Source organism: Aethalodelphis obliquidens, unplaced genomic scaffold (genome assembly GCF_003676395.1).
Source record: "Aethalodelphis obliquidens isolate GAN/ISIS:26980383/991018 unplaced genomic scaffold, ASM367639v1 scaffold26, whole genome shotgun sequence".
Taxonomy (NCBI): domain Eukaryota; kingdom Metazoa; phylum Chordata; class Mammalia; order Artiodactyla; family Delphinidae; genus Aethalodelphis; species Aethalodelphis obliquidens.
In genome coordinates this window covers 12,867,539-12,895,301 of record NW_020837970.1, presented here as the reverse complement: position 1 = coordinate 12,895,301, position 27,763 = coordinate 12,867,539, and the positions used below count along the sequence as shown (strand labels likewise).

Sequence of the window (27,763 nt, the reverse complement as noted above, 5' to 3'; positions counted from 1 at the left end):
ATTTCGCATTCTTCGTTCACAAGCATATATCATTTTATCATCATAATGTATACATATGGTATGTGATCTCATGTTCTTTTTCCTCTCAACAGCATGGCGTCATCACTCTTTCATTTGCCACCCAATTATCATTTGGATGGCTGTATAATATTCCATGGATGTACCATACTTTACCTTACCAGTTCCCTATTGTTGGCCATTGAGTTGTTTAATAATAATAATAGCTACATTCATGGGAGTGTTCTGTCCTCACAGCTTGTACTATGGGCTTTACATGCACTGTTTTGTCTAATCCCCACAACAATCCTGTGAAGCAGGTACTATCATTATCCCCATTTTACAAACAGGGAAACTGAGACTCAGCAGGGTTAAGGACTTGCCCAAGGTCACATGAGGCTCAGCGGAGGTAGAGCTCGTGAGAAACTGAGAGTTCTTCAGCACGACACTGTTCTGCCTCTGGTTTCCCCGTTTTTGTGTAAACAGGTAGCCGTGCACAGCTTCCCACATCTTGCTTTTTTCTTTTCCAAATGTCAGTTTTACAGACAAGGAAACTGAGGTCTGATGTAATCTGCTCCAAGTCCCACAGCTGGGTGATGGTATATCCAGGAAGGAAGCCAGGCCTTCTGCTCCTTGGTCAGGACTCCAGCTACTCCCCGCCCCGGGTCCCCTTCCTCCTCTGTCCCCTCCCTCCTCCTTGCTCCCTCGGCATCCTCTGAAATCTCAAGATGGCCACATCTGGTTAGAGCGGTTCCTGGGAGCATCTGTCCTGAGCTGAATGCAGAGACTGGAGTCTCTGGAGGGACGGACAGGGCAGGTCCTGCTGCACCTGGGGAATCTCCATACCAGCTGTGGGACAGCCACCACCTGTGACCACTCCTCCCAGGCCCCTTTAAGCACATGCCCATCCGTGTGATGCCACAGAGAGAGCTGCCAGGGCCCCAGCGCTTTAGCTGGGGAATTCCCTCCCTCTACCTTCGCCCCGCACCCACTGCCACACCTAAGGCTCCCCACCCTCAGGAGTGAACCATCTGACCGTGTCCACGAGAGCAGTTTTCTCATCTTCACTCCACCAAGACAGTGGCCTACACTCTTCACGTGGGCTGGTGCCAAGGTAAGCTGCCTGTGGATTATAGGCTGTTTCAGTGGCTCCTGGTGATGGAGCCCCACCCTTCCCCCCCACCCCCACTGTTTAAGAAAACATCCAGGAGCGCAAGTAACACAGAGGGAAGTTATCAGGCGCTTACAATCTTGACGCGCTGTTATTTAGTATGAAAAATAAATTATTCACCAGCTTTGTACTACATTAGTAGCATATCACTGTGACAAACCTCACACTCTAGCCTGTTACGTCGGTTTGTCATGAATGACACAGCCGTGAGTGCACCAATCTAAAATACACAGATTGTTCTGCACTGGTTCCAAAAATTATTTTCTAAAATATCTGCCACTTTGGGCAAAGTCCTTCAAGGCTCCTTTTTTTCCCCCTTTTGTCTACAAGACCAAATATGACACAGCATCTTCACTCACTAGATTCTGCTCAGTGGCCCTGACCTCTGCTTTTGAAATGCCCACACTCTGCCTCTTTCTTTCACGCTGACACCCCTCTCCCCAGGACGGAGTCCCTGGGTCTTAGGGAAGATAGTCTTGAGTCACAGATATGAATCTGCCTGACAGCTCCCAGCCCAGTACCCTTCTACACTCCCTTCTCTGCCCCTTTTTTCCTATACCCACAATCAGCAGTCCCCCAGCCCCTTGGAAGGGGCCCCCAAGGACACTCCCTCCTCTCCAAATGAGGTTCATGGTCCCCCGTGACTCCCTAAAAGCACCGTTAAGGAACCAGTCTTCCCTGTCCCGGTAATTTACAGTACTCTGTGCCATGAAAAGTTAGTTTGAAGTGTTCTCTAACCAACTTAATTACCACGAGCCTCCTTCTGAAGATCGTTCCAGCTAGTTGAATATTAATCTGCAATTCAAAGAGTCCCCAGGCACAGACTGCAAGATCTCATACATACAAGTAATTAAGACCACAAGCAGACTCCAGAGAACCGGGAATTTTCTCCCAGAACGCAAGAGCGGAAAGCTCTTATGAACTTCAGGTTACATTGCTGTCCTTCTCACCAGCCCCCCAGCTCACCCGGCAGGCTAGGCTGGGACAGGAACTCAGGTTTTGCTATTTCGTGGGTTGTAGGACATGGGGTATTGTTACATAGAGGCAGGATGATGTAGTAGAAAGAACACTGGACTGGGAGTCCAGGAACCTAGTTTATAGTCCCTGTGACTCTTTTATCTTAGGCAGTTTACTGTCCCTCTCAGACTGTAAGCCCTGTGGGGCAGGCATTGTGTGTGCGCGCGCGCATAAAGTGTGACACTTTATTTTCCTAAGATTGTCCCAAGTGTTGCCTTGACTATTACTTGAGGCTAAATGTTGCATAAGCCTCATGCTGATGATGATGCTGATTAACTCTGCCATCAACATGAGGAGGTAGCCAGGGCTGGCAGAAGTTCCTGGTGACTCACTTATTGCTGACCCAAGAGGCTTTCTAAAGTTGGCTCATTCGGTGATGGAACTATGGACCCGTCAGCCCTAGGCAGGTTAGTGGTGTATAGCCACTGAATAGGATCCCGAGTTAGCCTTGCTGATAGCCACTAAACCAAGAGAGAAGGAATGCAAACCAGGAGAGTAGAAAGAACGTGGTGAGGTGCAGTCCCTGGGGAGAGTGAAGGGCTTGTGTTTGCTTGCAAGCCTGGATCAGCAGGACCAACTTCCTCTGCTTCCCAGGGAAACACGAAGGTCCCTCTGTCATTGTGTGTCCACCTGCGCAGGCTCCCTTTGCTTGGAGACTAGACAGGCCGCCAGTGGATAGCTGTCCTTGGCTCTCTCCCAGCCCTGGAGCCCACTTCTCTGTGCTTACTCCTCTAGCCTTTAGAAAGGGCTTTTATATGCAGGTTATTTAATGCCACTCAGATATCTTATTCCTGGTATATAGGAACAAAAAGCAGAATGACAACAGCAATTAATTTTTCTGTCGAGGATGCCAGGAGCTGGAAGAGAGCCAGACCAGCGCCAGGGAGCAAGCAGAACACCGAGATTTTGAATTCACAGCCCAGAGTCTCCGGGGCCCACCCCGTATAAATCATGTCTGCTTTGGGGCTCAGCCACACGTGAAGAAGAGAAGGGAAGGGAAGTCTGTTTACTCTGTGGACCCTGATGCTTGGCCCTTCCCATCAGAGATGAAATGGAAATGAAAGTTGTTGACTAGGCCCCTCCTCACCTCCCTCAGAGAGCTCTAGCCAGCATTTCTTTAGCCCTGTGGGCTCAGAGAACTCAGTAAGGGAGAAACCCAGTGCTTAGGTATGTAGGACATTTTAGCTGGCAGAGACCAAGTCCCATCCTTCACTTTAGAGCTGTGGAAGTTGAGGTCAAGTTGCAGTTGAATAGTAGTAAAGCAGAGACTAGAACCCCAGTCTCTTGACTTCCAGCTCAGCCTCTCTCCTCTGCCCCATCCTGCCTCCCTCGTGATGATAACAAAATGGATGTGCGTGCGTGCGTGTGTGTGTGCGTGTGTGTGTGTGTGTGTGTGTGTGATTCTTCTCATTCCTATCCCACTTATACGGTCAATCCTTATTGCCTCCATTTTGCAAAGGATGAATACTGAGCCTCGTACAGTGCTACAACTTAGCAAGCCTTTTGTCATCTAAGAATTCATTTTACCCTTATAACCATCCTGGTGGATACATTTTAGTATACCCCTTTTCCACCAGAGAAAACTGAGGATTGGAGAAGTGAAGTGACTTTCCCAAGGTCACACACAAGCTAGTCCATGGGTAAGTTGGACTCGAGCCCAGCTGTTCTGTACTCTACTGTGTGAACAGGTTAGTGGCAGAGCCAGCAATAGAATGTGGGCCCTGACACTCAGCCCTCAAACCCTTTATAATGTCCCAGGAGGACACATTTCCTTACCTGGCGAGACGGCCCCTCAGCTCAGTGAGTACCAAATGACACCACAGCACTTTTTCCCCTTAGAGATGCCTCACTACCCACCTCCACTCTGAAGTTCTGTGATGCTTGCAGATGTCACCAGGCACCATCTGAAAAGGTTTTGATTTGCCCACACGGAAGCCACCTGGATAGTTTTTCTCAAAACGTTCTCAAGAGTTCTCTGAACTCAACTCACCGCCCCTGGCCCTCCACCTGCCACACTCACTGCCTTCTTTGCTTCCCACCCTGAGAGATAGTTCCACTTCATACTTACTGGAGGAGGAACCATAATAGTGCTGCCAGTTAATAATTATACTGCACTTAAGTGTTTTTGCAAGCATGTTTTCAGGCATTCTGTCACCTGATGCAATTATCTCCACTTGACAGATGAAGAATCTGAGACTCACTGTAGTGAAGGGATTTGCTGTGGGTCATGTAATCTGGCAGTGGCTGAGCTAGAACTCAATTCCAAACTTCCTGGTTCCCAGTTCTATGCTTTTCAGCGTAAGGTTGGGAAAGAACAAATACTAGCAGAAGGCGGGGAGTGGGGGAGACATTTCAGGAAAGCAAATGCCAAAAACCCTCTAAGAAGGGCTTCTTCCTGTCGTTTTGATCACCAGAATGTCCTGGAAATGGAAGCATTAATTTGTAGCTTAGAGTGACAAGAATAGAAGGAATTATTCTGCTTTCCATGGTCTGTGTTCAGACGTTCCTTGGTGTGGAATTCAGCACCAAGGACAGCGCCCCTGGCCCTGGCGTTCGTTGTTAAGACCTGAGAAGCAGAAGAGTCCAGCTTTCATCCTCTGTATAAACCATTTCCATAATACTTAGAGCCCATCTGACCTCTGCTTGAATACCCCCTGCAATGGAGGAATCTTACACTTTCAGTCCTTCCCATTGATACACGGTTTGTTCTTGGACATTCCTATTACAAGTGAAGGAAGTCAGTGAAATGGTTACACTGAGAAGAGGATCACCAAATCCCTTTAAACAGTATTAAATATTTGTGACATATAGAAAAATAAAAAAATAATATGAAAAACACCCACCACCCCTACTGAAAAAAATATAAAGATTCACTGTGTTTGCCTCAGATCCTTTTTAAAGAAAGAAAATTTTACAAAAAAATATTTGAAGCCCCCTTAGCACCTTTCTCTGATCAAATTCTCCTCCATCTCTCTCCCCAGGGGTCATCTGTATGGTTGTTAAGACCCTTCAATTCAGAAAGTTATGACAGAGCCAAAAAGGTTCCTGGAGACCTTCTTTTCCAACCCACTCATTTAGCAGATGAGCAAAGCAAGACCTGGAGAAAGGATTTGACTTAAGATCTCAGGGTGGTCCTAAGCCTTTTCACGGCCATCATCTTCTTTTGTTTTTTTAATTAATTTATTTATTTTTGGCTGTGTTGGGTCTTCGTTTCTGTGCGAGGCCTTTCTCTAATTGCGGCAAGCGGGGGCCACTCTTCATCACTGTGCGCGGGCCTCTCACTATCGCGGCCTCTCTCGTGGAGCACACGCTCCAGACGCGCAGGCTCAGTAGTTGTGGCTCACGGGCCTAGTTGCTCTGCGGCGTGTGGGATCTTCCCAGACCAGGGCTCGAACCCATGTCCCCTGCATTGGCAGGCAGATTCTCAACCACTGCGCCACCAGGGAAGCCCCCCATCGTCTTCTTTTTAATTTCATTCCAGTCTTTGGTGTGGGGTGAGACATGGATTAGTATATCTCTTTTACACATCTTTGGGTTGTTTGACTGCCCACCTTTTTAGCTCTCCACCTCACCTCAAAGATATCAAGTCACACTCTGTTGCATGTGGAAATATCAGGAAAATCATAGAATCCCCTGTTTTTCATATGAGAAATTTGAAGTCATGGTAAAGATGACTAAATAATAAGGGAAATCAAATTGACTTGCCTTACGGGGGTTGAGAATGGGATTGAGTGGAGCAGGACACGAGGTGATGGGGCAGGGGGAACAACTTCAGCAAAGCCCCAGGCACACGAAGGCAGAGTCTGCTGGAAACCTGGGTGTGAAGGGTGCCGAGGTGGGGGGTGGGGCGCGGGGGAGGATAGGGCAGTGGGAAGGTGGACCTGAGTGTGGAGGGCTTTGAATGCCAGGCCCCCAGGCATCTGGACTTGAGCCTCGAGCCACTGAAGGCCATGGAAGGGCTCTACACAAGGCAGTGACCTCATCGGATTGGTCATTTGGGAAGATCACTCCAGAAGTTAGGCACATGTGGGGTGGGGGAAGATACTAGAAGTGGGGCACTTGTTTGGACACTTATCACAATGATCTATAGCCACCCGTAGCTTCTCCTTCTCCTGGTGCTGTTGGGTTATTTGGTAGATACTGGCCAACTCTCAGTAAGGCCCTGATGGCTTATCCCAGGTCAGCTTTTCCTCCCCACCCTCCATTCAGTCACTCCCAGTGATAGAAGATTTGTCTTCATGAGACATCCGAACAACATGGCAAGGGAAACCACCATTTCCCACTCTCACATGGCAGGCAAAAGGCAAGCAAAGGGGAGAGTTTTGCACTCTATTTCTGGCTCGCAACTGTGGTTCAGCTCTAATGCTGTGGTAGAAGCAGCCCTGGGCCTCTGGAGACCTGTTCAAGGCTCAGCACTGTCCCTAGTTCATCACGTGGCCTTGAACAGATCACTTTCCCTTTCTAGGCCTCTGAGTCTTCACTTGCAAAGGGGGTGAACGGAACTGGCTGATCGCTAGGGTGTCTGCTGTTCTAATACTTTGTAATTACAACCTCCTCTTCACTCTCTGTGAATCATTTATGGGACTCACCTCTGACGCCTACAAATAGTCTACTCAACCCTGGTCCTTCACTTCATAATCATAACTGCTACAACTCATGGTCCATTTATCATGTGCTTGCCACTATGCTGAGCCCTGTGTAATGGCATTTAATTACTACAACTACCCTACTAGGTAGGTGCTATCATTATTTTCATTTTACAGGTGGGGGAAACTGAGGCATGTAACATTTTAGTAACTTGCCCAAGGTCATCCTGCAGAATTCGAACTTGAACCCAGGTCTGTTAGCCTCCACAGCCATGCTCTGAATGCCTGTGCCTTAACGCCCAGCCCCAAGCTCAGATCTGCACCTGGTCCCCCATAGTAGCACCTTCCAAGGTCTCCTTGGTCCACATCAAACCTTGAGGGAAAAACTTGTCTGGGGCTCTTCTGGACTTTGTGAGTGACCAGACCCCACACCCACCTGGAGAGCTCTGCTGAGGTGCTTGCCTTCTGTTTGCTTATTTTAATAAGATTGTTCCCTCTCTCGACCCTGAGTGATGACAGGTAGCCAGCTAGAACTAACTCATGTTAATTTTGCCTTGAAATCCTCCACCAGCTCCCCAGCTGGAGACAGCTTGAACCCGTGAGCTCATTAAGCAACAGAAGCCTGTCTCCCCACCACTTAGATGCAGGTGAGAAAACTCGTAATAGACCTGCTTTTACACTGAGTTGAAAAGAGCGGCACTCACCCAGTCCTGAATAACTTGCTTTCAGCCCCCATCCCACTCCCCCCTCCCAGCATTCAGTTAGCTGCCAATTAGACATCAAGGGTTCCCCAGCCTCCTGCCAGCCCCTGACCCAAAACAGGAGCTCTCAGCCCAGGTTCAAAGGCATTTTGATTGTGTGCCTGAATGTATCCCGTTCCCTTCACTTGGGCCTGTCTTCCTTTCAAAGTGAAATGCTTTAAAAGGAAAAGAAAAGAAAACCACACACACTGGGGAGGCCCACTGGGACCCCTTGTGGTTCAAACATCCAGTTCAGAGGGCCTCCCGACCGCCCTCCTACACAGCTCCCAGCACATCCCGGGCAGTCAGCCTCACCTAGTCCTCCCACCCCAACCCCTTCGGGTCCCAGCCACTGCGGGAGGGAGATGAGAGGGAAAGATGGGTAGGGCAGAGGAAAGGAGGGTGAGAGTGGGGAGAGAGGCAGCAAAGATGGAAATGGAGACAGGTGGAGAGATGGAGGGACATCAGGAGAAACAGCTGCTAAGTCTCCTATCCTCCCCAGGGAGGTTGAGCTGCAGAATGAGGACCACCTTTGTAGTCCTCCAGCTTCCAGGGAATCTGATTCCTGGTAATGACAGTATCCTCTACTGGGCTCTGGAGTGCTAGGGTGGAGTAGCAATCATTCCAGCCTGGGGGAAGCGTCCCCTCTCCCTCAGTTTCTAAGCAATTCTTATCCTTCTCTCCCCCCTTACACCAGCTAGGCAGGGCTGCTAGGTACAGATGTTCAGGTTGTGCACTGCGTAAAGCTGACGTAGAGAAACTTCTATGGGGTGCACGTGGATGGGTGTGGGGACTCCAGCCCTCCCAGAAGTCCTGGAGGAGCCTCTTCTGTACATAGTCAGGGACACACACTGCCTGGAGGCTGCTTCAATCCTGTTTCTTCCTAGACATGCCCCAAGGTCCTTTCTCTTGTGAGCTGTCTGAGGCCGAATTTCTGTCCCCACCCCCCAACTCTAAAGAACCTAGAGATGTTCCAAGCAGACTCTCCTACCGATTATCTCCCTACGGCCCATGATGACATTCCTGCCTCCAGGCCTTCGCTCATGCCGCTCTCTACTGCTTTCCCTTATTCCTTAGTCCACTCTTCCTTCAGGCCTAGGGAGTCCCATCTCCTCCTTGAAGCCTTCCCAGCCTTGGGGGCCATGCCTCTTCTGCATACCTCAAGTTCACAGTGTGCCACCACGTCTCCCTGGGCATTAGCTCCTTGACCTGTAGTGAAACTTCTCCTTTGTGCTTTTCATGCGTCACTGTGCACGCCCCATCCCCACCCCGGGTCGCGAGGACTGAGGGCAGGAGCTATGTCACTTTTTATCCCCTGCTTCTGCACCATTTCTTGCATAGATTTGTTGATGAATTGTTCATTGAATCAACATGCATTAATACTGGGTGCCCCACACATACCAGACAGCGTGCTGGGCACTGTGTATACGGTAGGGAACAAAGCGGACTTGGTGCCTTCCATAGATGCCCTTGCTTCCCCAGACCCTCAGCGCTCACGGCTACACGCCAGAGGCCGCTGTGACAAACCGCTGCGGCTCTGCCACAGGCACAATGCACAGAGCCAGCAGGACATGCGGCAGAGAGAATGCCCGCCCCGCCGCCCTGCACCAGGGGCAGGACTGAGGGGTTAATGGAGAAATGCCCCAGCCCCCTTGCACCTCCACTGGGATAGCTCTACTCGCGAGTTCTTGGTTATCTCCCAGAGGTACAGGGGGATTAACTCCTGCTGTGCTGCATCTCCCTTCCCTTCCCTTTCCTTCCCCTCCCCTCCCCACAGAGTCACCTCAGGGTCTGCTTCCATGGAAGCCCAAACCCAGTCCCTCCCTGAAGGTGGAGGTGATGACAAGTCAGGTGATGATGATAATGACCTATGAATCCAGCTGATACCTCAGCTCCCTAATGAGTTTACCCTGGCACATACCATGATGCCTTGATTGATGACTTTGTTTATTCATTTATTCATCTCCACATTTTCTGGAAGGGTTTATTAAATAGTAGTGAGCACCTCCTACTTGCAAGTCATTAAAAAGGCACTTTTACACTATATACTGGCCACGATTGTCTAAGACCCATTTTATAGGTGAGATGAGGAAGCTAAGTCTCAAGGGAGAATGGAGGTCACACTGGTGGTAAGAGGCAGAGATGGGATTTGAACCCAGCTCTGTGTGATTCCAAAGCTCGAGTGCCTGATGAGTAGCATCGAACGAGGCAAATAAGCTGTAGGCACAATGCATTTAGAGTGAGTGGGGGGAGGGAAGGCTCCTGGAGCTTCCCTAAGGGAGAGGCATTTACTCTGAGCCTTAATGGATAGGAGGGTTTCAGGAGATGGAGAAGCCCCCCTGCGTGGGGTCTGCAGGGCTTTAAGGAGTGACTGCCACATGAAGGAGAAGGATAGGTGCTCTGGAGGAGGCTGAGCGCCCCCCACCCCAAGACGGAATGAGGGGTGCTGAGGCCCAGACCACTTTTTCTACCTGATTAATTAATTAATTTTTGGCTGCATTGGGTCTTTGTTGCTGCACACGGGCTTTCTCTAGTTGCGGCGAGCGGGCTTCTCATTGTGGTGGCTTCTCGTTGCGGAGCACGGGCTCTAGGCGTGAGGGCTCAGTAGTTGTGGCTCACGGGCTTAGATGCTCCACGGCATGTGGGATCTTCCCGGACCAGGGCTCGAACCCATGTCCCCTGCATTGGCAGGTGGATTCTTAACCACTGTGCCACCGGGGAAGTCCACCCAGACCACTTTTGCTAAGTTCAGCTCATTAGATTCCCTCTAAAATCCCAGGTCCCTATGGGCTCAAAGGGCGTCCCAGAAGCTTAAAGTGTAGGTATCCCGCTTAATGAAGCCGCCTGCCACTGCCCGCTGCAGGCCACGCCTGTGGTCACCAGAAATCCAAGGGTCATTAACCCCATCCAATTTGCTCATTTGCTGGTCATGTTTCCTCACCCAGATAGCTGACTGGGCAATCAGCTCCTGGAGTGACCCTGGCCTTCCCCACAGCCTGAGTCTCCTCCTCGTGGTTCTCAGCTGCACGGAGTCGGGGTCGGGGACAGGGTGGGCGGCCACCACCGCTGTGACCGGGCCTCTCAACTCTCCGGCTTATGGCAAATGCAGCACCCACATTTAGTGTTGGGTGAGACAGGCTTCAAGAGGCACTGCTTGGCACCCAGAGACATAAATAACAATAAGGGAACTATATTTAGCAAGGCCTCTGCCTCTCCTGGAGGGGGGCACGTAATGTATGAGGTCTCAGCTTGTGTACAACCGTCAGCACATTTTCTGAATCACCGGGATGCCGATGCACGGAGCTGCCCCAACTGATTCTCCTCCCCATTCAGGCCCCCTCCCCTGCCCTCCCCAGATATCTCCTGCCTGCTGGGGTGACGAGGGGAGCATCTCAATGGTACCAGGAGGAAGGGAGCTCTCGCTCACTCCCTCCCCCCACCTCCTTCTAAACCAGGAGGTTCTGGTTTACCCAGGATGGTGATGGGCTGCAGAGAGGGACCTTGTCCCTCCTGGCTCAGGGTTGTAAGTCCTGCCCACAGGGAAGTCCCGCTTTCTTTCTTTCATGGAGTCATGGTAGAACCCTTCAAGAGCTTCCCATGGCTCTTAAAAGAAAAGCCCAACTCCCTGCCATGGCCACATCTGGCCCGTCTACCTCACCTAGAGCCCTTCCCTCTCTCTCAACATCCCAGCTGTGCTGCCCCCTTCAGTGCCGTGACTCTGCCAAGCTTTCCCCACCTCAGGACATTTGCCCGTGCTCTTGCTTCTACCTGGAATGTTCTTACCTCCTGCTCTCGCCACGACTGTCTCCTTCTCATCCTTCAGCTCTTAGCATAAATGTCACCTCCTCAGAGGGGGGCTTCCTTGACCTCTCAATTGAACCCCTGTCTTTGTTTACCATCAAGCTGTTCTTTGCACCTTCGTACCCTTGTTGTAACTTATGATTATATATTTACTTGTTAATTTTTTCACCTGTTGAGCAAGTATGTATTGAGCATCTCTATGCCAGATGGCGGTCTAGGTGCTGGAGACACAGCAGTGAAGGAAACAGGTCCTCAGGGAGCTGACATCCTAGTGGGAGTCCCAGACAATAAACAAAAAGATGAAAGTAAATATATGGTACAGTGATTACATAATATCAGATAGAATAAGTTCTCGAAAGAAAAATAAAGCTGGGGGGATGGGGGAGAAAACTTGGAAAGGTTGATCCAAGAAGGCTCTGAGGAGGTGCTGTTTGAACAAAGGCCAAAATAGAGGCCTTTAGTGCTTCTTGTCTGTCTCTGCTCCTGGACTGTTAGCTCTGAGACAGTATCCTGGGTGCTCTATTCCCCACTTGGCCCCCAGGGCCTGGCACATAGTAGGCATTCACTAAAGTCTTATGGAGTGAATGAACAAATGGACAACTGACCAGACCTCCTACCACTACAGCACAGGTGTCTTTCCTTCACTTCATCCTCAGCAGATCCTAGGAGCAGCTGGCCCCCGTTCTTCCATAATAACTCTCAATAGATGGGAAGGCCATTTGTCACTCCGCCCTCAGGCCTCCTCTCTCCAGGGAAAGCAGAGGTCCTCACCCAGCAGTGATGGATAGAGTGTCCTCTGACTGGCAGGCCCAGCTGGGAGCTGCTCTCAAAGTCCCTCCCCGTGCAGGGACAAATGGACCATGACACGAATGACACAAATAGCAAGACAGAGTTGAGCAGGAGACCTCAAATACCAAAGAGACATGGCTTCCTGATGATAGGTGGGCCCTGTGTTAAGTGACCCCACTGGGGAAGCGGTACCGTGGAGAATGGTGGGTGGGATCAGAGCCTGAAGACGTGGAGTCTCGGCTCTCCTAACTAGACCAGGGGCCTTGGGCAAGCTGCTTCATTGCTCTGGCCCTCGGCCTGTCCATCTGAGCAATGGGAATACCAACGTTTGCTTTGATGACCTGTAAGCGTAAGAGGTGCTTTGGAAGGTCAAGGGTGTACAGATAAGCAGAGTTATTCCAAATAACAAGTTAATTGTGCAAAGACTTGGAAGAATGGTTGTATAAAGCGAGGCAAACTTGCATTTGTTGTCTTTGTTGTCAAAATTCTATTTATGCCTATAATTCAGTGGGCGCCTGTGAGCAGAAATTCAGAGCACATACACATGTGCTCCAAGATTCAATACTTTGCTTCCTCCTTTGGCTTTGCTGTTCTCCCCATCCCTGACTCTTTGTCTCTGATAGCTCCTCCAGGTAATTCAGAAATCTCAGCATGTCTGAGATGGAAGGAATCTTAGGGCTTGTCTAGTGCTACCCTCTTTATTTTACGATGGGGAAACTGAGGGCCAAAGAAGGGATGTGATTTGCCTAAGGCCACACAGAAAGTCCGGTGTCCATAACCCCCACATGGGGCCAGAGGCCAGGAGGGGATGGAGGGTAGAGGCTTTCCTTAAGCAGGTTATTACTTCTCTGTGTCTCACTTTCCTTATCTGAAAATGGAGATTATGGGGTTGTTGGGAGGGTTAAATGAGATACTACTTGTAAAGAGCTCAGACAGGGCTTCATCTAGAACAGGGCTCACTGCGTGTTAGCTGCTACTGTCCTACCAGCAGGCACCAACAGTGCCACACAGCCATTCCAATCAGTGGGTGCCCTTCCCTACCAGTTAATGAGTATTTTTAATGTCATCCTTGGTTACATTCATCATTCCCAAGTTCCTAGCCCCTTAAGCAGCACAGCAGTCCACAGGACTTCCCCCAAAAGACAGAGAAGACAGAAACCTTGCCCAGCCGGATCTCCGGTAAAACCACCTATAAACCTGTGTTGGTTTGCTCTCATCCCTCCTCTGAGCTGTGTTCTAGCCCAGTGCCATTCAGGGTGGTCTGTGGACCCAGAGTCCAGGAGTTGTCACTGGCCAGCGATGAGATAAGAAAAGTGATAGTAAGTGTTTAGAAACTTACAGTAAGTTGGACATTGCTGTGACAGCCAAGCCCGTGGCCGGTGGACTCCTCTGCTGAGCAGGGTATAGCCTAGCGTGGGTGCTGTCAGAGGCTCACGGAGAGTGCCGCGTGGTGTGACCTGTCTACGAGTCAGGCTCAGTTAGGACCGCGTGTCTGTCTATGATGGATTGGAAAATAAAACAAACAGAACTGGTCCTTCCCCGTGGATAGTCCGAGAAGCAGTGGTCTAGCCTTCCTTCAGTGAAGCGAACTCCTGAGTCTGCTTTTGCCAAGCCCTCTGCAGCGGGGCTGCGTGAACCCCTCCTTGCAGGCTGCTCTGCACCCTGAACTCTCCCTCCCTGCCTCTGCTGCCCTCCGCTCAGACTGTCTTCCCCTTGCTTTCCCACCTATTGAAATCCTATCCCTCCTTCTAGATCCTAAATCAAATCCTCTCTCTTCCAGGCCCTCCTGGGCAGATTAACCCCTCCCCACACGCACCCCAAACCTCCCAGTGCCCTTTCACCTCCAGCAAGTGCCGTTCCCAGTCTGTCTCATGTGGTCCACGGATCCTGCATGTGTGCCTGACCTGGGTCACTCTGTGGCCCCTGAGGACCAGCTGGGCCCTCCCACCCTTTTTAAGCCCCACCTAGTCTAGACCTTCCATCTAATCAGTTTTCACTAAATGTCAGCCAAGCTGATTCCAAGCACCAGGTGTACCAGTCAGCTCCAGGTGCTGTCTTTACCAAAAGGAAAAATGGCTCAGATGTGAATCCATTTCATTGGAACAATCGTGGTGTAAGCCCTGCAGGACAACCAGGGAAGCCGCTGTGTCTGCTGGTGAGAACAGCCTTCCACCAGGCCTCCCAGGATGAGCAGCTGAGACAGAGGGTTCCAGGTCCAGCCTGCCCCTGGCCCACAGCTGACTCTCCACATGACTCTCCAGGCTACCCTGGCCCAAATGACCTCAACTTGTTTTCCCACTCCCTGTGCCTGTGACCCCCTAGTGAGCTACTGGAGCAGCTCTACAAACCCCACCTTCCTCCTCCTCCTTCCCATGTGATGAGAAAGACCCCCAGTCCATCACGAACAGGGCAGCAAGTGAGTCCAGTTTTCGTTCAAAATTCTCTGTGGGCCCACGAGGTAACCCGCCTCTGCCCAGCCTCCACTTTCGCTGCTTCTTTTTCTGCTTCCTGCATATTCCCTGTGGGGACGGTGACAGACAGAAAGCTCCTTAAGGACACAGACCCCGAGCACCCCTGTGACTGCTTCCCCATGAGCGTCCATTGCAGTGCTGGCCCTGAAGTGGCTGCTCCCTGAGTGAGGGGCTGAAGGAGAAGGAGAAGGCATTACTTTAAATTGCAGCAAGAAATTCCTCAGCTAGACCTATGGAAGAACTTCCTGGCTGGGAGAGGAATTAAGCACAGACATTGAAAGGCAGAAAGGATCTTAGAAGTTGGGTTTTCACCCTCCTCCCCATTTAGCTGCTTAACCCGTTGTCCCTATGTGAGAACCCAGCAGAAAACTCAGCAACTCTGGAGCTTTGGAAATGGGGTGTCCAGAGCCGCTGTCATGACCCCAGCACCCACCTGAGGCATAGGACCCTTAGGACTCCGTGGGTCACAGCTTTACACCCACTCATCTGGGTTAATCCTGTCTGTCTGCCATGGGAGACGCCAAGGCCTGGAAGGGTGGTACCTTCCTTGCCCAAGGCCTGTGACAGAGCCAGAGAGGGGCTCTTCCACTAGACTAGACCTCGCTGTTTGTAGCAAGTCGGAGTGAGGGGGACGATGGGAAGTGGCGGACAAGGCTGTGGAATGAGTTCATGCCTCATGGGCGTGGATCCCATGACTTTCCTGTGTCCTTTCCTGCTCTGTCTGTCTAAGTTCATCTCCCTCAGAGCCCACATCTGGGGGTCGCAGTCCCACACCGAAGAGTTTCACCAAATTCCCTTTGATTCCCAACTGCCCCTCCCCCTCCTCAGCCTGGGGTTCGCTCAGGAGCTTTCGAAGGGAGGTGAGAGCTGGGCCCCGCTGGGGAGGGTGCAGGCCTGGGCAGCGGGTCCCCTGGTGGGTCTGTGGTATCTTTGCCGCCTTTGAAAGGCTCTTCCAAAGAGGTAATTCCTTTGTACGCAGACATGATTTATGAGGCTTTCTAGGCAAATTGTGGAGATAAATTGTGGTCTTTGGGGCTGGGAAGCTTCAAAGGCAGTGATGCAGGGAGATCAGAGAGTGCTGGGCCACCAGGAGCTGGGCCCTCATTAAAAGCCTCTGGTACTGGCGGGGAAGGGGGGTTAGGTTTTGAGCAGAGCTGAGGACAGACTAGCTCAGGCTGGCCCCTGGGTCCATTTGGGGCACCCAGAGCTTAGGGAAGAGAGGGACAGGGCAGGGAGTCCGCGGAGCTGAAACCCAGCCTCTGCTCAGCCTAGCCCAGGGACCTTGCAGGCACGGGGTCTCACCCCCTGGCCTCTCACTGATGACCTGGACCTCCCCCTTCCCCTCTGGTCTCAATATCCCCTCTGTACGAGAACAGCTAGGCGTAAATGAACTCCAGTGTTCTGTCGTGCCTCCCACTCGATGCTCTGTGGTTCAAGGCCCTGTTGTCAAATGTCCCCATTTGAGAAACAGGCCAGAGATCACACGGGCTCTGAGGTGATGGACGAGTCACCTAACCACACCTGACCTTGGTTCCTTCCTCTGAAGAATGCAGATAATCATATGCAGAGGAACCATGGCTTAAACGGAACAAGTACAATACCTACTGCAAAGTACCTAATACCTAGTTTTCTTCCCTATCGCCTGTCTACACAGCGTCACGGCATACTATATCTGGGGCGGTCTCTGTGAAGTTGATAAATTTGACTTTTACACCTTCCCATCTCCTCTCTCTGAAAGCAGGTTAGCATACATGCACACCCCCCCTTCCTAATCTGCCTCCCAGGTCTGCTAATTGCCGCTTGGATATTAACAGATAACTGGGGTATTAATGCCCCGTGTTGTGACTCACCCCCCCCCACACACACACACCCCTACACAAACATGGGATGATGTGCAAATTAATAGGGGATTCCTGAAACGCTGAAGAATGGAATCCTAATGGTACAATGCCAGGCAGACTCAGCGATATCTAGAAGCAAGGGTCTGGTGCTGGTTTCCAGATGCAGCCATCCACAGAGAGATATAGGGCACTGATTAAATGGACTTACTGAATCTCCCCACTCCCTCCTGATATTTTGATGGAGTGATGTCTGGTTAAAATGGACTTGGTTGCCTGGAACTGTGGTCGAGGCTGTGGCAATGGACACGAGGAAGGTAATGAGCTGAAGCCACTGACTCTGCTCAGGGCATTTTAATGTACCTACTGGCTTCGTTCCCCCTGCCCTGCTCCCCAAGACCCTACCAGCTCCCGGGCCCCCTGGCCTGACAGTGGGTGCTCTTCTAGTTGTAGCTGCCCCAGCAACAGCCTTCCCAGCACCCCTCCATCATCCCCTGTCCTGGTGGGTCAGTGTTTCCCATTTGCTTGTCTGTTTTACAAATCAGCCCCTAGAACATAATGGGTGCTCAAGAATTGTTTGACAAGTGAATAAATGAGCGTAACTCATCCCCCAAAAGCTGGTGTGGTGGGATGGAAAGAGCTTTAGATGGACATGGCCAGCTAGTTTCAAATCTAGCTCTCCAGTGTATTAGCTGTGTGACCACAGGCAAGTCACTTGGCCCCTCTGATCAGTTTCCTGACTTGGAAAATGTAGGGGGTACACAAGATGCCCTCTGAAACCGAAGACTAAGAAAACCAGTCTTTGACTCTCAGCTCTGCCTTTTGCAATTCGGGGTGCTTTTGCCCCTGAGAGGACATTTCTAAATATCTGGAGACATTTTTGGTTGTCACAGTTGTGTGCGGGGGGTGCTACTGGCATCCAGTGGGTAGAGGCGAGGGATGCTGCTAAACACCCTACAATGCACGGAGGCCCCCAGAACAAAGAATGTTCTGGCCCAAACTGTCAATCATGCCGAGACTGAGAAACCCTGATTTACTTATTTCATGTCTCTGAGCCTCAGTTTTCTCAGCTGAAAAATGGGATAATAATCCACCTCACATGGTTTGTCTCAAATCCTCTTTGAAACAAGGCAAGGTGTGAACAAACGGCACAGGCTTAGTAAGAGGGTTAAATGACACAACCCCGATGAGGACACGGCTCGTCCATAGGAGGCTCACGGGGTTAGGGTTTTGCCTATGCGTGTGTTTAGTCCTCTACCCCTGCCACCCTCGAGGACCAGTGGGACGTGAAGGGGCAGCCTGCGTTCCAGGCAGCCATGGTGAATTCTGCCTGCCCTTGGAGGCTTGAGGGAGATATAGACAGTGTGGTTAAATAACACAGAGTAACGAGTGTGATAACTAGATCACTAAGAGCTAATGATACATCATTATAATCCTGTGCTGTCAGCATCTGCTAGGCGTAGGGACAGGAGATTTGGGTTTTAATCTACAGCACCTTGGTCTATTAATATTTAATTCCAGCAATCTAAGTGGTGGAGAGCTAGGGGTCAGAGCCATGGCTCAGCTCAGAGCCTGGGTAACCACCTTGAAGTTTTCTTTCCACACAAGGGCAAGCATGCCATCCACCCTGTCTCCTCTGGCCTGTTTCTCAAGTGGAGACATTGAGCAACAGAGCACAGAATCACACAGTATCAGGATGGGAAGAGATCCCAGCGTATACCTACTGGTGTTTCTTTTTCCTCTTTTCTTTTCCATAATGGTTTATCACAGGATACTGAGTATAGTTCCCTGTGCTATACAGTAGGACCCTGATGTTTGTCTAGTCTATATATAATAGTTTGCATCTGCTAGTCCTAAACTCCCAATCCTTCCCTCCCCCACCCCATACTGGTGTTTTTTAATGCGGACACCACTGGCACTTGGAAGGCATAGTGCTTCCTTGTGCAGGACTGTCCCTGATCATTTGTGACAACCTAATCCCTCCTTCCCCCTATTTCCAGGTGCCCTGTTTGGGAGGGTGACCTACTGCAGGCAAGAACTACTGATCGAAATCTGTCATTTTACACATCTAAACCCAGAGGCCCAGAGAGAGGAGGGGGCTGCCCAAGATTGCCCAGCGTTGGCTCCGACCCACCCTTCGATGCTCCCTCAAAATTGCAGCTTGGGTCTGGAAAAAGTGGAGGGGCTTGGCCTTTGAGGATTTGCCTGTGCTTCTTTTTATATAAATAGAGTTATTTATTTTGTTTTATTTATTTTTGGCTGTGTTGGGTCTTCGTTGCTGCACACGGGCTTTCTCTGGTTGCGGCGAGCGGGGGCTACTCTTCGTTGCGGTGAGCAGGCTTCTCGTTGTGGTGGCTTCTAAGTGCGCCGGCTCAATATTTGTGTCTCGCGGGCTCTCGAGCGCAGGCTCAGAAGTTGTGGCGCACGGGCTTAGTTGCTCCGTGGCATGTGGGATCCTCCCGGACCAGGGATCGAACCCGTGTCCCCTGTATTGGCAGGCAGATTCTTAACGACTGCGCCACCAGGGAAGCCCCTGGCTGTGCTTTTATTGGGGTAAGTCAGTTGACAAATGGCCTCGCTCACTGGGAAGTCACTTTATTTAGCAGCTGAAATGGTTTCCAGTGGCTGCTGCTCTGTCTCTACCTCCATGCCAGCTGCTTTGTAAACTCAGGAGCAATCCCATGACCTGGCAGCTCCCCACTTCTTCTCAGGGTGGGCGGGGGCATGGGCCATTCCTGGGAGATGCTCTGACTGTGTCAAGCCTTTCCACTGCTAAGGCGGCGCTGTGGGTGCCTTGGCCCAGACTCTGGTACAGGCTGGGGCAGCTCAGGGCCATTGCATTCCAGATTCCTTTCTACCCCTTAACCTTCACATCAGTGGCCAGTCTCCCTCCTTGCTGAGTCTCAGGATTGCCATCTCTGGAATGGGAGGAATCGTCCATCTCTCCCACCCCACCCGGCCAAGACTCAGTATCCTCCTGCCGGTCTCCCTGAGAGGACCAGTGAGAATGCAAATCACCAGAAAGACAGTAGTTCTCATCTGCTGAGGTATTTTTGTGGTACGCGGGCCTCTCACCATTGTGGCCTCTCCCGCTGCGGAGCACAGGCTCAGCGGCCATGGCTCAGGGGCCCAGCTGCTCCGCGGCATGTGGGATCTTCCCGGACCGGGGCACGAACCCGCACCCCCTGCATTGGCAGGCGGACCCTCAACCACTGAGCCACCAAGGAAGCCCTGCTGAGCTTTTTAAAAGGACCTGTCCTTGGGCTCCACCACTCCAGAATAATTAAATCAGAATGTCCAGGGCTGAAGCCCAGGCATGAGAGGTTTTTAAAACCTCCAGGATGGTGCTGATGAGCAGCTAGGCCAAGGACCACTGTCTGAGGTTGTGAATCCCCATGGGAGGAGGCTCTTTGGTCACTGGAGAAGGGCTGGCCAAGCCCCCTTGTCAGCATGGCTGATGGCTCTTCCTGTCCCCAGCTCTGGGCTGGACGCTGGGTGAGACTGTGCATGCATGTGGGAGGCAGGGACAGCTGCAAACAAGAACTCACCCCCAGGGCCTTCCCTGGTGGGGCAGTGGTTAAGAATCCGCCTGCCAATGCAGGGGACACGGGTTCAATCCCTGGTCCAGGAAGATCCCACATGCCGCGGAGCAACTAAGCCCATGACCACAACTACTGAGTTCGTGAGCCACAACTGCTGAAGCCCGTGTGCTGCAACTACTGAAGCCCGCATGCCTGGAGCCCGTGCTCTGCAACAAGAGAAGCCACCGCAATGAGAAGCCCACACACCAAAACAAAAAGAGTAGACCCCGCTCACCACAACTAGAGAAAGCCCGTGCGCAGCAACGAAGACCCAACGCAGCCAAAAAATAAATAGATAAAATAAGTTAAAAAAAAAAAAAGAACACACCCAGGTCCCCATGCTGTAACCCATGGGGACTCCAAGGCTAGTAGAGGAGATTGGACACAAGACACCTAAGGCTACTTATATAGAAGTGGTGACAAAAAAACGACGGTCAACCAAGTTATTGTTCCTAATAGAGAAAGTCAACAAAGGCATAAAAACATAGCAAGTTGTGCCTTTAATAAGTGATCTTCAGGGACTCCAAAAGATACTTGGACGTGCATGTTCACAGCAGCATTATTCACAATAGCCAAACGGTAGAAATAACCTAAGTGTCCCTCAAGAGATGCGTGGATAAACAAAATGTGGCATACTTATACAATAGAACACTATTCAGTCATAAAAAGGAATGAAGTAGAGACATATGCTACATCATGGATGAACCTTGAAAACATTATGTTAAGTGAAAGAAGCCAGACACAGAGGACTAATGTTGTATGATTCCACTTATGTGAAATATCTAGACGAAGCAAATTCATAGAGACAGGAAGTAGATTAGAAGTTTCCAGAATGGAAGAGGGAATGGGGAGTTATTACTTAATGGTTCCAGAGTTCCAGTTTGGGGTGATGGAAAAGTTTTGGAAATAGTGGTGACAGCTGCTCAACACCGTGAGTCTAATTAATGCCACTGAATTGATTGTACGCTTAAAAATGATTCAAATGGCAAAATGTATGCTATACATGTCTTATCACAGTAGGAAAAGTTCAGAAGAAATAAATTATCTTAACTGAAGAGGATAAAATTTTGGGAAGTAGGGCCAGTCATGAAAAACCTGGGCCCTATGACCACCACCTCCACATGAACCAATCCCTGGATAAGGCCTTTGTGGAAAATGAGCCCCTGCTCTCACGTCTCCCTGTGCGTTGTCCAAGGTGGCCGTCTAAGCCCAGGCTGGCCACCAACATCCCACATCCCCTGTTCCATCAACAGCAGGCCACACCCAGTAGAACAGCAGGGGTTAGACCTCAGACAGCCAGTCACTCCCCAGCTGGGTGACCTTGGACAAGGTAGTTAACCTCCCTGGGCCTCTGTTTCCTAATCTGCAAAATGGGGATAAGAATAGCACCCGTGTTAAAGGGGTTGCTGTGAGAATTAAATGAGAAAATTTACTTTATGCCTTTATCTCATGGCCTGGCACGTATTAACCGCCCTTTCAAGTGGAGTTACAAATTTGAAAGCTTGTCTGTGGTGAAGATGGGTGGTGAAGGGAGAGACGTAGCCACTCCCCTTGTGGGGGTGAGGGAGTACCCAAGCCTGGGCCCTGCAGAAAGGAGAGGTCAGCTGGGAGATGCACAGGCTGGGAAGGGCGAGAGTTGGCCGGATTAAAGGACCAGAACAAGCCAGGCCACAGACTTTTGGGTGGCCTAAGCCCTCACTCGCTGCCCAGAGAAGATCCGGCCACTTGAAAAAATCAGCCAAAGCCAGATATAATTAGGAAGGAGCCTCTGTGACAGAAATAAAAAAAGTCTGTGAGGGGCTGACATTCCGGGGCCAAATTGGAAAGAGTTTGCGATTGTCTGTGAAAGAATGCAAAGTCCTGTTGTAATTTTAATGATGATAGTTTTTATTCACCTTCAGCAGGGTAGATAATTGACTCACTGCCTCATTTCTCTGTCATTTCTAGGGAATGAGGTGTTTTTAAGTGGATTTTCTAAGATAACTGAAGCTTATCCCTGTGAACCCTAACTTTTTTTTTCCACTTAATCACTGTAGGGGGAATGTCTATGGAATGGATTACACACTTCCCTGCTTCCTTAATCAGAATATTCTAATTGAGTGGAACCTCTTCCTGTCAGTTTTGATATGAGGGATTATTTGCTCCTATGTTAGTGACTCCAAGTTGCTTTGCTTTTTTAGTCTAAAAATGTTTTCTGGTTATTTCCGTCAGTTTCTAATGTGCATAGAGCTCTTTTTTGGGGGGGGGAGCCCCATAAAACACACATACACAGATGTAAACACAAGCATATACAGTGTGCGTGCACATGCGCGCACACACACACACACACACCATCTACAGTCTGAGAACCCAGATTGTCGGACTTAATGGAATTGCATTTCCACGTGTTTCTCTAATGCCCTGAACTGCCTTATCATGGCACGTTCACAGCATTCTGTACATGTTGCTCCCGCGGCTCTGTCCCCGCTAGACTGTGCACTCCAATAGGGCAGGACACTTTCTGCCACTAGCAGGTGCTTAGTAAATGTCTGTCAAATGGATGAGTAGAAGAGCAGAAGCGCCCAGGTGTGAAGGCATCAGTCAGCAGGTGAATGGGTTTTGAATGCCTTCCTGGATGTCCCTTAGCCCCCTCAAAACACAGTGAGCAAAATTAACCTCATCCTTTTCCCCCAAGTGTTTGCTCTTCCCCTTGTGTTTCCATAAAGTATGTGGCACCAGCATCCACCCAGCAGCCTAAGCCAAAGCTAGGGTACCAACCTCCCTCTCTCTTCTTCCCCAAGCACCCTGTCAGTCACCACGTCCTTGCTGAGTCAACCTCATAAACTCAGCTGAAATCTGTCCCCTTGTCTCCATCCCAAATGCTACTACCTTAGTCAAGGCCACCATCATCTCCTTCCCATTATAACAGCCAGGTGCCCAACCCCACCCCTACTCCATCTCTCCTGCCCACATATCTATTCTCATCAGACCAGTCTTTCAGCAGCCACACCTGGCCTCGTCAGTCTTCCACTTAGAACGTATTCAGAGCCTCCCAGCCCTTGTACGAAGTCTGCCCCCCTTAACATGGCTCACAGGGACTTCACTCGTGGCACGGTGGTTAAGAATCCGCCTGCCAATGCAGGGGACACGGGTTCGAGCCCTGGTCCAGGAAGATCCCACATGCCGCGGAGCAGCTAAGCCCATGTGCCACAACTACTGAGCCTGTGCTCTAGAGCCCGCAAGCCACAACTACTGAGCCCATGCACTACAACTACTGAAGCCCGCGCACCTAGAGCCCGTGCTCCGCAATGAGAGAAGCCACCGCAATGAGGAGCCTGTGCATCGCAATGAAGAGTAGCCCCCGCTCGCCGCAACTAGAGAAAGCCCGCGCGCAGAAACGAAAACCCAACACTGCCAAAAATAAAGAAATAATAAAATAAATAAATTAAAAAAAAAAAAAAAACATGGCTTACAAAGCCCTTGGACCTGGTACCCAGCCCAGGAATCGACCTCAACCTGTACCTTGGTCTCCCTTAAAGTCTACACTCCAGACACCTATCTTTTTTTCATTTTCCCTCACATTCATGCTTTTTCCCCATTCCAAACGTTTATATACATTATTTCCTCTGCCTAGATTCATTCCCCACCCTCACCCCTCCTTCGGGTCTTTTCTTTGAAGACATCTTCCCTAACCACCCCGGTCTGGGTTCAGACCTGCCTGTGTCTTCCTCTGATGCCCTGAATGACCCCTATTATAGCCCTTCTGCAGTCAGCCTTAAATGCTGCTCTCGTTGCTCTGTCCCCACCCACTATACACTCCAAGAGGGAGGGACACTTTCTGGCCCTCGCAGGTGCTTGGTTGAATGAACAGTAGAAGAACGAAAGCACCCAAGTGTTAGCGCATGGGCTTCATGACAATATCCAGCTCCCTTATCAGAGGCATAGTTTTGCTTCTTACTGGGTTTGGTTGTGACAGAGTGAATGGAGGTCCCGTCTGATAAGTGAAGCATAACTGTCTGCCCTGGGATGCAGCAAGGGCAAGCTGGCTGTGGACTCCAGCAGTTGAGTACAGAGCCAAGGTCTGAGGGCAGTGTCTGTGCCAGCACCATGAGGAGAATCTCTTGTTCTGGGTCCCAGGGCTGTTCATAGTGATGAGTGGGGAGGATGTGGCTAGTCTCTGTGGTGTCCCGGTCCTCGTGCTTTGCAACTGCCACCTTGTCCCCAACGGCACCTCTTAAATCTCTCTCCTCAGAATCATCATTCAGAAAGTGTCACATGCACTTCCAGTGGAGAGTGCTGGAACCAGAAGACCTGGCCTGCCCTTGACTATAACCTTGGGCAATCACATAATCTCTCTGACCCTTTATTTCCCCATCTGTAAAATTGAGAGATAATAAAACCTAATTCACATGGTTTTAAATGTCACAAGTGAACATTTGAAATGTGGTCATTATTATTATTACAATGGAGTCACATCATATGTACGTTAAACTCATGCAAATTTAACTACATATGCTTGACAACAAAAAGAGATAGAGAAATGATACAGTAGGTAATTCTGCTGTCTTTCTACTCACTGAGTAGATCTCGCAGAGAGAATGTGACGTGGCAGACACCGGACTGCTGGGTGCTCCATCACTCTCTGTCCTGTGAGCCTCTTTCGGTGTGAGTGCAGGTTATAATGATAACTGGACTCAATTCTTTAAATTGAGATATAATTGACATATAACATTATATTAGTTTCAGGTTACAATATAATGATTCAACATCTGTATATATTGCGAAATGATCGCCACCCTAAGTCTAGTTAACATCACACGTGGTTACAGTTGTTTTTTTCTTATGATGAGACCTTTTAAGATCTTCTCTCTTAGCAACTCTCAAATATACAATACAAAATTATTAACTATAGTCACCATGCTGTACATTACATTCCCTGAACTCATTTATCTTGTAGCTGGAAATTTGTACCTTTTGACTACCTTTGCCCCTTTTGCCCACTCCCTGCCTCTGACAACCACCAATCTGTTCTCTGTATCTATGAGTTTGATGTTTGTTTGTTTGTTTGTTTGACTCCACATATAAGTGAGATTATATGGTATTTGTCTTTCTCTGTCTGACTTCTTTCACTTAGCATAATGCCCTCAAAATGTCTATCCATATTGTCACAAATGGCAAGATTTCCTTCTTTTTCATGGCTGAATAATATTCCATTGTGTGGGACTTCCCTGGTGGTGCGGTGGTTAAGAATCTGCCTGCCAGTGCAGGGGGCACGGGTTCGAGCCCTGGTCCGGGAAGATCCACATACTGTGGAGCATCTAACCCTGTGCACCACAACTACTGAGCCTGTGAGCCACAACTACGGAAGCCCACGTGCCACAACTACTGAAGCCCACGTGCCTAGAACCCATGCTCCACAACAAGAGAAGCCATCGCAATGAGAAGCCCGTGCACCACAACAAAGAGTAGCCCTCACTAGCTGCAACTAGAGAAAGCCTGCGTGTAGCAACGAAGACCCAACACAGCCATAAATAAATAAGTAAAAATAAAATTATAAAAAAATATATTCCATTGTGTGTGTGTATGTGTATATATGTGTGTGTGTATTCATCCACTGATGAACATTTAGGTTGCTTCTGTGTTTTGGCTAGTGTAAATAATGCTGCAGTGAACATGGGGGTGCAGATATCTTTTCAAGTTAATGTTTTCATTTCTTTCAGATAAATACCCAGGAGTAGAATTGCTGGATTTTACAGTAGTTCTATTTTTAAGTTTTTGAGGAACCTCCGTACTGTTTTTCACACTGGCTGCACCAACTTAAATTCCCACCGACAATGCACAAGGGTTTCTTTTTCTCCACGTCCTTGTCAACACTTGTTATTTCTTGTCTTTTAGATAATAGCCAGTCTATCAGGTTTGAGGTGATATCTCAGTGTGGATTTTTTTTTTTAATCTACGCATTCTTTTTTTTTAAATAAATAAATTAATTATTTATTTATTTTGGCTGCGTTGGGTCTTCGTTGCTGCACATGGGCTTTCTCTAGTTGCAGCAAGTGGGGGCTACTCTTCATTGCAGTGCGTGGGCTTCTCATTGCGGTGGCTTCTCTTGTTGTGGAGCACGGGCTCGAGGTACACAGGCTTCAGTGGTTGTGGCTCGAGGGCTCTAGAGTGCAGGCTCAGTAGTTGTGGCGCACTGGCTTAGTCGCTCCGCAGCATGTGGGATCTTCCTGGACCAGGGCTCAAACCCATGTCCCCTGCATTGGCAGGCAGATTCTTAACCACTGCACCACCAGGGAAGTCCCCTCAGTGTGATTTTTTTTTTTTTTTTTTTCCTCAGTGTGATTTTGATTTGCATTTCCCTGATGGTTATGAGCATCTTTTCAAGTACCTGTTGGTCATCTGTATGTCTTCTTTGTAAAAATATCTATTCAGATCCTCTACCCATTTTTTAATCAGATTGTTTGTTTGTTTGTTTGCTATTTCATTGTATAAGTTATTTACATATTTTGGATATTAAACATTTATCAGATATGTGATTTGCAAATATTTTGTCCCATTTGGTAGGTTGCCTTTTCATTTTGTTGATCGTTTCCTTTGCTGTGCAGAAGCTTTTTAGTTTCATGTAGTTCCACTTGTTGATTTTGCTTCACTTGCCTTTGCTTTTAGTGTCAAATCCGAAAAATCATTGCCAAAACCAATATCAGGGAGCTTACTACCTATGTTTTCTTCTAGGAGTTTTTGGTTCTGGTCCTACAGTCAAGTTTTTAATCCATTTTGAGTTGATTTTTACATATGATGTAAGACAGGGGTCCAGTTTCATTCTTTTGCATGTGGCTGTCCAGTTTTCCCAACACCAGTTATTGAAGAAACTGTCCTTTCCCCATTGTATGTTCTTGGCTCCTTTGTCATAAATTAGTTGACTGTATACGTATGGGTTTCTTTCTGGACCCTGTATTCTGTTCCATTGATCCATGTGTCTGTTTTTATGCCAATATCATACTGTTTGAATTACTATAGCTTTGTAATATAATTTAAAATCAGACAGTGTGATGCCCCCAGCTTTGTTCATCTTTCAAAATTGTTTTGGCTATTGGACTTGGTTTTTGACTCACTTACTGTAGTACCAGGTAGAAAATGCAGGGTGAGTCTTGCTCAGAATTTGGCAGCTCGGTTTGTATGTGTGTATATTTGGGGCACAATGAAGAAGGGATGAAGCAATATAGGGTGATTGGGATTCCAGGCCTAGTGTGGTTCCATCTACTAAAAGTAATGGACAGTTTCCATGACTTTGACCAATTGACCCTGGTCAGCAAGTGGGAAGTATATGCAGGAGGGTTGGTGGGGCTGGTAGAGTGATTCTTTCATCAACCTTTTAGTTTCCAAAGATCCCATGTACTCACTGGCTTCATTAGAACCTTGTGCTTTTGTACATACCCTGCACTCAAGTACCACTGTCTCTTTGCTCATACTGAGCCTGCCCCAGGGACACCTTCCCCAATCCCACTCACCTGCCCCCTTTCCTCTCTGAGTGGCTAAACCCTGCAGTCACTGGAGCACAAAGGTCAACTAATCATCTCCTTGTCTGCAGGCAGTAGGGTCTCTAGCCATTCCAGTTTGCCCAGCACAGAGGGATTCTCAGAATGAGGGACTTTCAATGGTGAAACTGGGACAGTTAGTCACTCTGATTGTCAGACAAGGGAGACATCTTTTACAGCCCACTTCAGATGGCTTCTCTTCCAGGAAATGTTGCCTGCTTCCTTAGCTGGGAGCAGTCTTTTTCTCCATGGAACATC

General features: G+C 49.3%; 1 protein-coding gene across 4 annotated transcripts in view; it reads left to right on the top strand.

Annotated features, from left to right (window-relative positions):
- Window positions 1-27,763, top strand: part of MEGF11 (multiple EGF like domains 11) — a 235,756-nt gene that overhangs the window by 128,761 nt on the left and 79,232 nt on the right. The window lies entirely within an intron of this gene.